The 13107-nt window shown below is 50.8% G+C and overlaps 1 long non-coding RNA gene across 1 annotated transcript in view; it reads right to left on the reverse strand.

Moving 5' to 3' along the window:
* Positions 1-508: 508 nt before the first annotated feature.
* Positions 509-13107, reverse strand: part of LOC129012972 (uncharacterized) — a 30746-nt gene continuing 18147 nt past the window's right edge. Inside the window, exons 3-4 of the long non-coding RNA XR_008493740.1 lie at positions 12671-12847; positions 509-670 (exon numbers count right to left, since the gene is read on the reverse strand). This is a non-coding gene — a long non-coding RNA (uncharacterized LOC129012972). The remainder of the gene's footprint in view (positions 671-12670; positions 12848-13107) is intronic.

The following is a 13107-nucleotide window of genomic DNA, read 5'->3' on the forward strand; positions in this document are numbered from 1 at the left end:
CAAGCAGATTTTTAATTTTAATCAGTAATGAAAAAATGACAACATGGATCACAACAAGACATCAGTTGCTGAACGGGCTTTGCAGTCCCTGTCAGGCAGCCTCTGTCAGGAAGCCGCACCTCCGTGAGCGTCAATCACTCGTTTCAAACTCCTGTACATCTTCAGGATTTAATTAGACATTTAAGTTCTTTACCCGCAATTTGCAAAACTGTCACTTACCAAAAGTGCAAGACACTAAAAAATACTCTGCGTGAGTCCTGTGAGACTGTTTATCTCCTTCCTGGGAGAGGATTAGAAGTTAATATTTGGACACACACCCTCCGACCAAAAAATATTATATATATCATATATATTTCATATGTATATACACACATATATACATCCTCACTCAGCTACTATGCCTGACCCACAGCTACAGATATTTTCAAAAAGCAAAGAAGTAAAAGATCAATGATTGTGGTGAAAACCAACCCCAAACTCTGCCGTGGAAGGACGAGAGGAAGAGAGTGGGTGAGACGGAGGTTTATTCTTTTTGTCAAGAACTTATTCTAAGACCCTCTTGATCTTGCTGACTTGCTGTGGTCTGGAAAGTAGAACTTTAGAGAAATGTTCATGGATGTGACCTTGAGCCAATTGGCTTTGCCTCTCCCAGCCTTCATTTCCTACAAACCTAGAAAATAAGTAAATAAGTAACCATCTCTTATTAATGATTGCAACAATGCATATAAAGTCCCTGCGGAGTAAGTCAATACAGGTTAACACCTTGCTTAAGAGGCACTGCCTCTCCATCAGCAAGCTGCAGAGAATCAGGAAACGTCCCACCCATCTGAAGAGGGAGGTGGATGGACACTGGGAATGCCACAAGGACACGAGATCGAGGGACAGGTCAGCATCTCAGCCTGCTGTGGCAGGAACCAGGCTGTTGCCAGCCAGCCCTGCTAGCCGGCCCTGTGACCACCTGTCCCAGAATCGCTGGCCAGCAGCTGTGACAAAAGGCAACCACAATATACAGTGTATTTTGCTGTCTGGGGCTTTCACCTTCCACCTTCAAAAGCCCCTGAAGCTGTGTTTGCTTTGAAATCGTTGGGGCTTGGAGCTTTGGGCTTTTTGTTCTGTTTGGTTTTCTGGTCAAGATTGAAGGGACATATTCTTGGTTTAATTTTTCAGGGCTGGGAAAGTGGGTTGGAGGATGAATCTTCCAAGGTTTGCCTGGACTCTTGGCTCAGTTGTGTCACTCCCAGACCAGAGCAGGAAATAAATAAGGCCTTCTCCTTTAAGAGAACCTTGGCTTCCCAAGGCACATTATTGAAATGAGTATAAAAGGTGGATTGTGAAAAAGTCATTACTCACAGATAAGAAATGCACCCCAGGCGAAGCTGAGGAGCACAGACTTATTTTCTAGCTGAAGTTTCTTCCAAGTGATCTTCACTCTCCACCCCTAAAAGTGGTGGGATGGATATGAAGGGGCTTAGAAAGGTTGTTTTCACCTTTCATGCAAGTCTCCAGGATGGTGAATGGCCGAACTGCAAGCCTTAAGCCAATTTACTAGTCAACGTGGACAAAATGGACTTTGTAAATCCGCCCCTACCAGGATTACCTGTTCCCACCGGGTAAATCCCCACTGCTCTGCTGCAGGAGACAGACAAACGCTGTCTCCTTATCCCATTAGCCTTTCTTCATCTTTGCATCCAAATAACCTCCAGGCCTTTCCCAGAAGGACATAGCCTGTCCTGTCTGTCCTGCAGACTCACAGAGCCCAAAATCCCATGATGCAAGAGTCAGCAGGAACTGAGGCTTGGCAAGTCGGGCCGGGGCTCTGAGGCCAGGGTTCGGGCGCTAAACCACTGTGTGACACTAGGAAGCCATCTCCCCTCTCCGAGACTCAGCTCCCCAACCTGAAACCCAAAGGAGCTGGCCGCGATGACCACTAAAACGCCTTCAACCCACTCTATGAAACCATGAGCTTGGGTGAAAAAATGTTAATGTAGAGAAAAGCAAAATGAAATAAACACAGGTTTTAGAATCAGCAGACCTAAGTTCAAATCCCAACCCTGCCACAAGTTTCTGCATGTGTTTGCGTGTGTGTGTGTATGTGTGTGTGTATTTGTATAGCAACCCGTCTGCACCCACTGCACCCATAGGATCACCTCCTCCAAGAAGACCTCCCTGATGCCTCTTTCCCTAGGCTGGGGGATAAAGGAGGCAGGGCCTCTAGGGAGTGCTTGACTCACAAGTCCCTGCCCCCACCTCGTTGTTCTGCCAAGGCTCCATCCTGGGCAAGCCTGGTTCCAGTTTGGGGGCACTTTTCATTTCACATTTCTGGGTGAGCCTTTCCTGGCTCTATGGCCTCTTATCACTTTCGCCTCTATCCACCTACACCTGTGACTCCCTTTAGAGGACAGGCCTGGGCTACCTGAGCTACCCTAGCTGCATTCAGAGAGCCCAAGCGTCCCCAAGTTTAAGAGCCCTGGTGAGGCCCTGGGGCCACCAGCTCCTTGCCTAAACTCAGGACAAGCTCTGAGGCACAATTTACGATTTATACCCCCAGAGCTCCCCCAGGAGATCAGGCTGAGACTGGAAGTGTCCCTGAAATCTCATCCTCTGTGGCTGAGTCCCCTGACCTCTTCTTCACTCCCTACCTCCACCCCTTACAGGTTTCTTCTGGAAGTGCATCCTAATAAACCACCCAACACAGGAGTCCTTGTCTCAGGATTTGTCTGGGACAACCAAAGCTAAGACATCCTGATTGCTAATGAAGGGTGCGGCTCACAGTAGGTGCTGCTCAATAAGCATTTGTTGAACGAATGAATGGATGGATGAGTGGATGAATGAATGAGTGAATATCCCTCAGGCTTAGTAAGTGTCAAGTGGAAAAGTGAATCATTTCATAGAGCTGGAAAGCCAGAAAAGGCCAGGTGAGGTCTTCTAGAAGTCCTCCCTGGAAGACAGGCTCAGTGAGAGTGGAGATTTTTATCTGTTCTTACTGCATCCACAGTGCCTGGCCCATCGTGAGCTCTCAACAAATAGTTACTGACGGGATGAGTGGATGTGGTTTACCCCTCTGCTGCTCCGGCAAGTTCCGCATCCTCCAGCTACACACCTACTCCATTCCAAAAGCAACCCTGGGACCCGGCATCCCCACCTCCCGGTGCTAAACAGAGCCTGGGCATCCTTCCTTCCAGATCAGAGCTTGCCACCTTCAACCAAGACTACAGCAAGAGGAAGACAGAGAATAACTATTCCCATCCCAGCAAAAGAGGGTTCATCCTCCGCAGCCTCAAAAGACGCCCTGGGCGGCCTCACCCCGGGTGACCTCCCTTACCTTGTGGGAACAATGGCTGGGCAGAGCCACTCTAGCCTCTGTGGGCCGAGCGGGCAGGTCGGCAGGTTCACACACTTCAGATGTGAATGTGAGCACCCTGCATAATAGGGCTTTGTCCCGGCTCCTGGGAGCCAGCGTCTGCAGAGCCCTGGCGGCGGAGGGCGGTGGAGGGCGGTGGCCCGCGTACACAACGGCGCCTTCCAGCTCTGGGAGGCTTGCTCCAGAGCCTGGAAACACGCGGGGCTTCCCAGGAGGAGAGGCGGTCCCAGGGCCACCTGCCAGTGCCCTCCCTGGGCTTGGGGCTAAAGGAGCACAGGGAATGTCAAATAACAGCCTTAGTCCATGACCATTTGCAAAGAGAGATGTGACAGGGACCTCAATGGAGAGGGAGACGATAGCTCTCCACTGAGCGCTTCCTGTATACCAGGTTCTGTGTCTATTCCTTACCGCAGCCCCCACTCTGGGGGCTGTGCTATCACAACTACTCTACCGATGGGCAGGCTGAGGCTCTGAGCAGTAAAGTAACTTGATCACAGTTGCCAAGACCCCAAGTCTCTGCCTCCAAGGCCTGTGTTCATTCCCCTTCCCAAGACCCTTGGAGCCCCACTCCCAGCCCCCACCTCCCTAAACAACCACCCACCTCTCACCTCTGCCAGAGCAGACACAGTTTGGATCCCAACAGTACCCCAGCCCAGCCCAGCCCACTCCAGTCCAGACCAGACCAGGCCAGCCCAGACCAGCCTAGTCCAGACCAGACCAGACCAGCCCAGACCAGACCAGTGCAGCCCAGACCAGCCCAGCCCAGCTCAGCCCAGACCAGACCAGACCAGACCAGCTCAGCCCCAGCCCAGCTCAGCCCCAGCCCCAGCCCAGCCCCAACCCAACCCAGCCAAGTCCAGCCAAGTCCCAGCCTCAGTTTCAGCCCAGACCAGACCAGATCAGCTCAGCCCCAACCCCACCTCAGCCCCAGACCAGACCAGGCCAGATCAGACCAGTCCTAGCCCAGCTCAACCCAGCCCAGCTTAGCCCAGCCCAGGCAGACAAGACCAGCTCCAGCCCAGCCCAGCCCCAGCCCCAGTCCAGCCTCAACCCAACCCAGCCCAGTCCAGTCCAGTCCAGCCCTAGCCCAGCCCAGCCCCGCCCAGCCCCGCCCAGTCCAGTCCAGCCCAGTCCCAGCTCACCCCAGCCCAGCCCCAACCCAACCCAGCCCAGCCCTAACCCTAGCCCAGCTCAGCTCAGTTCAGCCCAGCCCAGCCCAGCCCAGTCCAGCCCCAGCCCAGCCCCACTGTTTTACCTTCCTTCAGCCAGAGTCTTGCAGAGCATGGGAAACTTTCTACAAAACTCTTTCTTCATTGGCCATTCACCTGCCAGGTGCCCTGTGATACTTCCTCTTCTCCTAAGATGGTGAAGAAAAGGCTCCCAAATCCAGCCTCTCCAAGGCCCCATCCTCTCTCTTCACCAGCCACCAGCAACAACTCCCAGGGGACAGACGCTCAATTGCTCTCCCTGCAGGTATCGCTGATGTCAGTGACTGCCCCAGGCTGATGGGGGACAATAGAACTGGAGGCTCACCACCAGCCTCTCTTAGAGTCCCAGCCTCTGTGTCCACAGATGCAAGGACAGGCTGAGATTTGCCCAAGGCCATGGACACTGACAGTGGTCCAGCCCAAGGCAGCCCCATGTTCTCCTGCACCATCTGTGTCATGCATTTCTTCATACCCATGCACTTGGAGGGGCATCCAAAATGGAAGTGATATTTTATATAAGTCTGGGGACTAAAAATAGAGATCTTGACCAATAGCAGACTGTGGAAGACATAATGTTATCACCGCAGTACAAGGGTGGTATGGCAACCTGAGTGTTAGAAGCAGAAAGACCTGGGCTCAAGTTACAGCTTTACCACTCTCTAGCTGTGTGACCTAGGGTGAGTTCCTTAACCTCTCTGAGCCTCTGTTATATCATCTTTATTTTGGGCAGAGTATCATGCCCAACCTGTAAGTAATTCGGTTGTGAGCATTATATGAGGGAGTGTCCCTGACACGTGACAAACATTCAGTGAAGGTTTTCTCTTAATATTACTACTGACCACTTTCCTCCTCCTCATGGTTCAAGGTCCCATCTGTCACTTATTGGCTGGGGACTTACACAAGTTGGTTAAGCTCTCTGAGTCTCAGTTTCTTCATCTACAGAACGAGAGTAAAATCTCCAAGCTATGGAAGTATATGAGAACTGCCCGGGTGCAGTGGCTCACGCCTATAATCCCATCACTTCGGGAGGCCGAGGCAGGTGGATCATCTGAGGTCAGGAGTTTGAGACCAGCCTGGCCAACATGGTGAAACCCCATCTCTACTAAAAATACAAAAATTAGCCAGGCATGGTGGCGGGAGCCTGTAATCCCAGCTACTCAGGAGGCCAAGGCAAGAGAATCACTTGAACCCAGGAGGCAGAGATTACAGTGAGCTGAGATCGTGCCATTGCACTCCAGCCTGGGCAACAAGAGCAAAACTCCATCTCAAAAAAAAAAAGAATGTGAGGACTAAACAAGATAGTGTATGGGAATGTTTAGCTTGGCTTAGTTTGGAAGCAAAACATACTATCTACTTCCAATATGTTTGCTGACTTCTTTCATTCAGCAGATCAGCGAGAAATTTCCAGCTCTCTAAGATAAAAATAATGACAATAATTAATGGCCCCCACTGACTGTGTGCTGTGTCTGCTCCCAGATGCAGCAATGGCACGTCTCAGGAGCTCCTGACTCAGGGTTCGGTGACATCCTTTGGTGGCTTGAAATTGACCATGGTGGAAGTATTTACACCAAAGAAATTGGCAAACACCACAAACCAGAATTTTTTTCAGATAGCTGGTTGTTACATGCTTGCCAGCCCACCATTGCTCATGGTCATCATTTCCTTTCCCCCACAACAACCTGAGATGCCTGTAAGAATAGGAACAGCACAGGCACCTTCCAGTCAGAAAGCATACAGCAGACACACCAGCCTTGGGTCTATGAGGCCCCATTTCACAGATGAGTCAATTCAGGTTCAGGAGGACTAGGCTCCAAGCAGAGCTGGATCCCACTTCTCAACACATTTCTGAGTTCTCCTGCAGAGCAACAGGAGGCAACTAAAATGACAGGGACCATTGAAAGGCCCCAAGAAAATATACACTGAATGCCTCATGAAGCATGGCAACTCCTAAACTGAGCGAGGCAAGGCTGGTGCCAGCACCCAGAGGACACTACCTCGGAGAGCACCCAAAACCCAATCCATTCCACCAAGAGCAGCCAAGAGAACAGACCAGGTTTCCAGGGACAGCTTATCTGCAGGAACTATCATCGGCGTGTGCACACCAGAAATATAGAAACAGCCCTTCCCTTCAGCCAGTGGCTGTCTGCTGGCCACAGGTAGGGAAGCACCTGCTCAGAGAAAGATGCCAACAGCCAATGCGTCACTCAAGCCCCTGGAGGACACTCAGCTCCTCCTGGCCTCACCCCAGTCCCCTTGCAGGCTCCCCGACTCTCTCTCCATGCTCACATCCAGCACAGATATGTCAGGCCTCCCTGGGTTGGATGGCCTATGCTCAGAGACCCCCGGGTCTTCCTCCCTGTCCTTCCCTCAGTGCATGGTTCTTGGGTTTGTATCTGACTGGCTCTCCCCATCCTCCTTTTCTTCCTTTCTCTTTTCATCTTTCTCCTTCTCCTCCTCTTGTCTCCTGCATCCTAATAGCTCATATTTGTTGAACACTGAACTCTACAGCAGGTTCTAAGCTGAGTTTTCAAGTCCCTTATGACACCTCCTCATCCCAGAACTTTAGGAGGCAGGCATTGCTATTAAGTCCCAATTCTACAGTCTAAAGAGGTTAAATAACTTAGTTGAGGTCACTTAGCTCATCAACAGAAGAATGACTCCAGGGCCCAAGATCCCTCAATAAAGAACCAACCAATACACATTTGTCAAATGAGTGAATGTGAATGAATTTTTTTAAGCCCAAGTCTGATCTTGTTCCTACCCTGGGCAAAACCCTTCTAGGCTGCATGGCCTTCAGACTCAAGCAGCCTTCAGGCTGGAGCCCAAGCCCCACTGTGGGCTCCAGCCTTCCTGCAGCCTCCTCTCCCCCAGTGTCCACATAGCACCCATGGCCCATTCAGGGCACTGTGGCAGCCTTCTAGGTCAACCATACTTCCTGAACTCGGCACATGGTCAGCCAGAGAGTGTCCTCCCTTCACCCACCTCCCCACTCTAGCAAACTCCAGCTCAGTCCTTCCCTCCTGCCTGCATGTGGCTTCCCATAAAGGCTTCTCAGATCTTCCGGAGCAGATTCAGCCACTACTTCTCTTCTTCCAAGGTACCTCGCTCCCACCCCTTTGCGGTGGTCCACGGACTTCCCGCTTCCCCACTGGGCCTGGGAGTCTTTATGTCATGGGTTGAATTGCATCCCCAAAAATTCATATGGAAAGTCTTACCCCAGCGCCTCAGAATGTGACCTTCTTTGGAGACAGAGTCTTTACAGAGGTAATAATTAAAATGAGAGAATTAGGGTGGGCCCTAATTCAGTATGACTGGTGTCCTTATAAGGAGGAGAAACTTGGGGACAGACACACACAGGGAGAAAGCCACGTGAAGATGGGGACTGCCACCTACAAGCCACACAGAGAGGCCTGCAACAGATTCTCCCTCACAGCCTCAGAAGGAACCAACCCTGCTGACACTTTGACCCTGGACTTCCAGCCTCCAGACTGTGAGAAATAAATATCTCTTGTTGAAGCCCCAGTTTATGATACTAGGTCATGGCAGCCCAAGGAACTTACACACCCAGAAACCCAAACTTACCTGTCACCTTTGTATACACCCTGCTCAGGGCTGCAGCTAGGAGGGGAGACTACTGAGCAAACCAAAGGGTGAATAAACCCAGGAATACCACGTCCTGAGGGCAGACTAATTGCTAATGGATTTTTAAACCAACTCAATCTGACCGCTGAGGTGTTTTCCCTCTGCTGGCCAGCAATTTTCAAATAATACACCCTGGCAAAGAAAAGTGGGATGTGAAGCAGGGAGCTTCACTCGATCTAATGCAAGAGCAATTATTGAGCACCTGCTACATACCTGGAACAGGCTGCCTCGGGTCCACCACGTTCCACCACAATAAAAGGCCTTTCAGCATGTGCTCACACGTGCACACACACACACACACCATTTGTATAAAGAATTTTTAGTTTCAAGTGCTTCCTCTCCTACATGTTTCTTAAACGTTTGAGGTGTTTGTTTGTTTGTTTGTTTGAGACGGAGTTTCCCTCTTGTTGCCCAGGCTGGAGTGCAATGGCATGATCTTGGCTCACTGCGACCTCCACCTCCTGGGTTCAAGCAATTCTCCTGCCTCAGCCTCCCAAGTAGCTGGGACTATAGGAGTGCGCCACCATGCCCAGCTAATTTTTTGTATTTTTAGTAGAGACGGGGTTTCACCATGTTGGTCAGGCTGCTCTAGAACTCCTGACCTCAAGTGATCCACCAGCCCGAGCCTCCCAGAGTGCTGGGATTACAGGCGTCATCCACCGCACCTGGCCAACTTTTGATTTTATTGTGCTAGTTGATCACCTAACCTAACCAAGCTTCGAACTCACTGGGCACATTGAGTCATGCTAGGTTTAAAAGGCCAATGACGTTTCATGACATTCCACAAAGCACATCCCCATTCTTTCTTTTTTTAACTTGACAACCTCAGGAGTTTCCAAACTGCACTCAAAAAAATATTTTTGTTTGTTTTGGGGAGATAAATAGGAGTTGACATTCACTCACCAGCTCAAGTTAATTCACTGTTACACACTGGGGGCTGAGCATACAGAGCAAAGGAAACCACCAAGAGCAGGAATCACTACACAAGACCAACCTGCCAGGGCCCCCGGTGTGCCAGGGCCTGCACCAGGCACCGAGCAGAGGACAGTGAGTACAGCCAAGCCCTTGTATCTGCCTGGACCCTGCCCATGGCTCCACATAGCCTCTAAGTGCCGGGCAGTGAGGGTGGCACAGGGACGATCAGGGCCAAGCGCCTGGGATGAGCTTAGCCACAATGTGCTGCCAGAATCACCAGACCTAACTTTACACAACAGCATCAGTCAGGAAGTGATCAGGAAGGCTCAGTGTCGGGAAGGCCAGGACTTGTTGCATAGGAAGGCAGGAGGTCACAACTTGGGAGAGCAGAGAAGCTGAATTTGTGTATTTCCAAACACCCGCTGTACTTCAGGCCGTGGTGTGCACGTTGTCTGCTTCGACTGTAAACCAGTGCATTTGAGAACTCTGCTTGCATCCTGTCCTTACCCAGTGCCTGCACGAGGTAGGCACTCGACAAATGTTGGCCAGACTAAACTAGTTATAACCCATGTCACTACACAGCAGTTAACGTGGGTGTCTGAGTTCACCCAGAGCTCCCGGAGCTCTTCCTTTCTCAACTCAGCACCCCCTGATGAACGTCCCCATGAACGTCCCCTGAAATGGAGCAATTGCCCAAGGCCAGGCAGTTGATCAGGGGAGGTGAGTGGAGAACCCAGTTCTGTCTAAACCCTCTGGACTCTGCCCACTGCACCAGGCTCCATCACTCATGAGATGTGACAATGACAGTAAGGCCTGAGATAACCACTTCCCACAAGCCAGGCGCTCGATATTCGTTATTGTGTTTCATCCCCACCAACCTCTGCCCTTGGAGGGACATGCCATATGACACTCACTTGACAGTTGAGGACACCAAGGCACCGAGAGGATGGAGAGCTTGCCTGGAGGCATGCGGGTAGTAAGTGACCAGGCCAAGACTCCTGCCCGCGACTCTGGCGTGCTCTTCAACCCTCTCAGCAGCACTTCCTCCCTGTGTTGTGAGCTTTGGGGAGCCCACATCCCTATCATTAAGGGAGAGCAGGGACTCACGAGGCTAGGGAAGGCGGCTTCCGGTCAGGAGAACATGGCATGGGAGGTTCCCACAGCAGGGAGGCTGGGGGAGGGCAGCTGGGGGTGGATGGTGCCTTGTCAAGAAGCCAGATCCACTTTGCGGAAAAGCCACTCAGATGCAGAGACCAGAACCTGTTTGAAGAAGGCCAAGGACAAAGGCAGCTTTCATCTGACCTCCCCAACAGCTAAGGGCCACAGTTGGAGTTTGAGAAGGAAAAACAAACACCTCCTACTCACACCCATCAAAAGGCGAAGGGAACCTCCTGCACCCTGGCCTAGCCCAGACAGAGCAGGCATTGGAGATGAGTCCAAACCCAACTCCTGTCACCTGTGAGCTGTGTGACCCAAAGAAAGTTATGTAACCTCTCTTAGCGTCTAATGTCCTCTGCAAAGCATGAAGATGAAAATCCTTTCCAAGGGTTATGTGTGTCTTAAAAACATTTTCGAGGCCAGGCATGGTGGCTCATGCCTGTAATCCTAGCACTTTGGGAGGCCAAGGCAGGAGGATCACTTGAGGTCAGGAGTTCAAGCCCAGCCTGGCCAACATGGTGAAACCCCGTCTCAACCAAAAAAATACAAAAATCAGACTGGCATGGTGGAGGGCGCCTGTAGTCCCAGCTACTTGGGGAGGCTGAGGGGGAGGATCGCTTGAATCTGGGGGCAAAAGGTGCAATAAGCCGAGATCATGCCACTGCACTCCAGCCTGGGTGACAGAGTGAGACCCTGTCTCAAAAAAATTAAAATAAAATAAAATAAAAACATTTTCTGGACTGGGCACGATGGCTCACACCTGTAATCCCAGCACTTTGGGAGGCCGAGGTGGGCGGATCACAAGGTCAGGAGATCAAGACCATCCTGGCTAACATGGTGAAACCCCATCTCTACTAAAATTAGCTGGGCGTGGTGGCCGGCGCCTGTAGTCGCAGCTACTTGGGAGGCTGAGGCAAGAGAATGGTGTGGACCCAGGAGGCAGAGCTCGCAGTGAGCTGAGATCTCACCACTGCACTCCAGCCTGGGCGACAGAACAAGACTCCGTCTCAAAAAAAAAAAAAAGAAAAGAAATTCTCCCACAGTGCTTGGCACTAGGCAGGAAAAGCAGATCCACTTTTACCGCCTTTTCTCAGAAAGAGGGCAAGGCCTTCAACAAAGTTCTTTTCCACCCAGGCTCCCAGCTAATGAGGCTGAGCTGAGTTAATGGGGAGGAGGCTGAAACAGGCAACACTAGTCAGGGTTTCCTCGGTCCCCAGGAAGCCCCACAATGCCCAGCTCGGGGTTTGCCCTTGGTCTGAAGCAGGAGGGAAAGAAGCCTCATCTCAATCCCATACTTCATAGGGAACCCTTTACCTCCCTCGCCTCTGAGACCCCCGATGACAACTCTCCAAAGACATATTGCTTTCCCCGTTTCACAGATGAGGAAACCGAGGCCTAGATTATGGAAATCACTCGGTCAAAGTCACAACCACGGATGCTTCAGGATTCACTTCCAATGCAGCAGAAACCCAACACCCAGCCACGCACCCCAGGAACCATCTGGGGACCCGTGTCCAACCTGACATGCCAGTGCTGGAAATGAGAGCGCTCCTCGGCTGGAAACAGGCAAGAGCCGAATCCAGCCCTGCCAGTCATCCAGTGGAACATATGCATTTCAAGGATGGAACAGTTGTATGCTCTTTTTTACCCAAACTTAATATTTTGCATGTTCCTCTCTCAAACACCACAAGCCTTCCTGTGGCCATGTTGCGCAAGTCCCAGAGATATTTTCTGTCTTATGTTTTACCCCACACAGCGGCTGTCTTCTGAGAAAGGAAATCGACCAAGGGACAAAATCTTGTAAATATTCCAGCCATTCACTTATCCCGCATAATTATCCTGCAAAGAACAACATTTGGGCCTCAAATCACAGGCAGATAGCTGCATTATGCAATTAGCCAACATGCCATTAGCAGAGTTTGCAACGTGTGCAAGCTGATGGGCACCAAAGGCTTCCAGGAGACCCCGTGTACCGGGAAGAGGCATGGTGAAGTGGAACCTTCCCCAGGGAAGGTGCCTGGAGGAGGGTCGTATAGAAAAGTGGAGGTGAGCTCCTAAAATTTTGTAATCCACCTTCTTCCCTCCAACCAACCCACCTTCACACAGGCTCACCTTCAACATTTCTCCCCTAAGCTATTGTGACAGCCTCCTACTTGGCTTCCCTGCCTCCATCCTTCACCCAGCAGTCAGTGACAGCTTTCTAAAATCCATGTCTCTTCTCTAATTCAGTGTCACCCCACCACCTTCAGGGGACCCTCAAGTATGGCACAGAATTCATGATCTGCAGTCCCTCCAGCCTCTTGTTTTGACACACCCAAGTACTCACTCACCCTTCTACAAACACCGGCATGTGCACACACACATTCACAAATGCTGGAATACCCACCTCTCCCTTTTCCCATTCTCCCATCTGTTGGCCAAGGAGCTGCTGACCCCGCAAGTCTCAGATCAAGAATCACATCTTCATGGAGGCTGCTCTTATCTCTCCCTCCACCTCCAGTCTGGAACTCATACCATGCAGGGCTAGAATCCTACGGAAGCTGCCTTCTCTAGGAAGATGACTCTGTGTTGCAAAAGAGTATGAGTAACCATTAACAGACTTGTGATTTCCTCCAATTTGTACAAGAAGTCATTTCTTTACCATGGTGTTCCAAGCAGTGGGATTACCAATTTTTAAACCCATTGCCAAACTGTGCTAATTTCCACTCCCAAAGACAATGTTTAAATGAATGCACCTAATTCTTAATGTCATTATCAGTGCTTGAAATTACCATTATTTTCAAGTTTGCTAATTTAGTAGATAAAACATCAGGCATCATTTTA

This window comes from Pongo pygmaeus, chromosome 15, assembly GCF_028885625.2.
Source record: "Pongo pygmaeus isolate AG05252 chromosome 15, NHGRI_mPonPyg2-v2.0_pri, whole genome shotgun sequence".
NCBI classification, from domain to species: Eukaryota; Metazoa; Chordata; class Mammalia; order Primates; family Hominidae; genus Pongo; species Pongo pygmaeus.